The sequence below is a fragment of the Crocuta crocuta genome, unplaced genomic scaffold, assembly GCF_008692635.1.
Source record: "Crocuta crocuta isolate KB4526 unplaced genomic scaffold, BGI_CrCroc_1.0 scaffold467, whole genome shotgun sequence".
NCBI lineage: Eukaryota > Metazoa > Chordata > Mammalia > Carnivora > Hyaenidae > Crocuta > Crocuta crocuta.
In genome coordinates this window covers 71,044-73,664 of record NW_027530632.1, presented here as the reverse complement: position 1 = coordinate 73,664, position 2,621 = coordinate 71,044, and positions in this window count along the sequence as shown.

Below are 2,621 nucleotides of genomic sequence, written 5' to 3'. Positions count from 1 at the left end.
GTGCTCGAGACGTAATAACAGCTAGACACATAACAGTAACTCAAAATAGTTACCTCTGGACATATTGGCCATGCTTGATTCTATTCACTTCCTGTTGCCAATTTTTGGATTGCTGTCGTTGCTATTGTTCTTTTAAAGCTATTTCTCTGCCTGAAAGCTCTCTTGTTATGGGGATGCCCTCAGAGGAAATGATTCTGTGGCTGCCTACTAAAAAAAATAAATCAGGGGGCACCTGGGTGGCTCAGTCGGTTAAGCGTATGACCTTGGCTCAGGACATGATCTTGCGGTTCACAGGTTCGAGCCCCGCGCCGGGCTCTGTGCTGATAGCTCGGAACCTGGCATTTGCTTTGGATTCTCCCTCTCTCTGCCCCTCTCCTCTCTCCGTCTCTCTCTTTCTCTCAAAACTAAATAGACTTTAAAATAATTTTAATAAATAAATCAGCAAAGTAAAACTCACGGAGGCAATACTTAACACTACTGAGCGGCGCACTTCAAAATGGTTAAGATGGTAAATTTTCTGTTATGTGTTCTTTAACCACAGTGGGGAAAAAAGAAAAAACCCAGGCAGGCTGACGCCAGATGTCTCACGTCTCGCACGAGCTAAAGGGTGGCACAGGGCACTGTTCACAAGGGCCAGTTACACAGTTGTAACCCCCTTATCCAGTAATGTATTTACAATGAATCCGTTGTAGCAATAGATCAAAGAACAGCTTTTATTGACCTATATCCGTATTTGACTGTCCAGCAAATTAGCACAAGCGCACACCCAAGAGACCAGCTTCAGTTTCCTCTTGCTCTCCAGAGAGAAATAAACTTTCCAACCTAAAACACAGTTTTGCAAGGAAGGGCTTCTGAAAAAGAGGCATTTGTAATCGACATTAATAGAGTTCAACTTGAAAAATTACCCATTGGCTCATGAGAAAACAGAAGCCTCTCATAAACCACTATGAGTGGGAGATCCTGGGGGGTGGGGGGGTGGACAGAGGGAATACGGAATATGGTCAAGCACGATGCATGAAGCAAACAGAAAGCCACACACACGTGTGCGTGCGCATCTGTCCGTGCACAAAACCTCCATTATTTTTCTGCTTTCATTTCTAGAGGCCCGGATACTGTCAGGTAAAAGTGTAACTTCTGACTCAGTCGGGGCAATGCTTTTGCTGTGATAAATCAATGTTAGCTAAGTCAATGAGAGTGGGGGTGGCGGGGGAAAAACAAGGCGATAAGCAGCAAACATATTTGTTCAGCGGAAAGACAGAATAAGTCAGCTCTCACTTTGAAGAGCTGAGTTCGGAGGTTTCAAAGGGCACACAGGAAATGCATAATATCGTAAATTGTGCCCCGGGCGTCATTCATTTGGGCCAACTCTGAGCCTTCCAGGCGGCGTTATCTGACAGCACGGTTCTCTATCTCCAGATCCGAGGCACCCACAAAGAAAACTGACTTTGTGATAACACCAGTAGCTCAAAGCTTCAAATCACCTTCATGGTCACGGGAGCCTGGGAGGTGGGGAGATGAGACGGTCAGATGGTCAGAAACTCGTGGCTTCTGCTGAGTTAGCCGAATCTTCACTTTTCTGTTGGCTTCTGCTTCCGCACCTGCTTACGTACCCACAGCAACTGATTCCGTCTGCCCAAAAGGAAAGCAACATCGAGCTCCAAACCAGGCTCATCAAACATTTACAAACTCATCCCTGTCTCTCAAAAAACATATATACGAGGCAGTATTTTGGTAATGACGTATGTACACTGAGCCTTGGGTAACCCCTTGGGCCAAGGGAGTAGAAAATCAGGCATTTGGGCCTTGCCATTGGGGCTTGTTTTGAGGTTTAAAAAAAACCACGCCAGCTGAAGTCGTTATAAATTAAATCCAGAACGATTGCCCTAACACAAAGTAGCATCGACAGAACAGAGAGGTATTCTCTCATCTCTGCTGCTCTGTGGTTTGCCCTCATTCTGGGGGATCTGGGGCACAGGGTCAGGAGAATACCGTGTATCTTTTAAGAATAATAGCAAAACAGTTAGCATCAAAGGCATTTTGCGGGCAAAGGGAATGCATTAAATTTATATCAGGTTTGAGAATCGGGTAACCGCAAGTTCACACGGAAAGATTTCACGGAAAACGGTATGTCAGAGGAGATGTTGCTGTATAAATATTCAGGGGAAATCAGTGTAGACATCCTGGATAATTCACGGGAGATGGTTTGTGTTTATTTATTTATTTTTAAAAAATGTTTATTCATTTTTGAGAGACAGAGAAAGACAGAGCGTNAATTAAACTGCAAACATCAAATTTAAACAATAGGAGTGCCTGGGTGGCTCCATCGATTGAGTGTCCGACTTCAGCTCAGGTCACGATCTCAGGGTTCGTGAGTTCGAGCCCCGCATCGGGCTCTGTGCTGACAGCTAGCTCAGAGCCTGGAGCCTGTTTCAGATTCTGTGTACCCCTCTCTCTCTCTGCCCCTCCCCTGCTCTCTCTTTCTCTCTCGCTCACGCTCTCTCTTTCAAAAATAAATAAAACATTAAATATTTTTAAAATCAAACAATAGTTATGATTCCCCTAATGGTTCCTCTGTTTGCTTTTCTCTGCTCGATTTCACTGGGAAACTAGCCTAGTGCCTC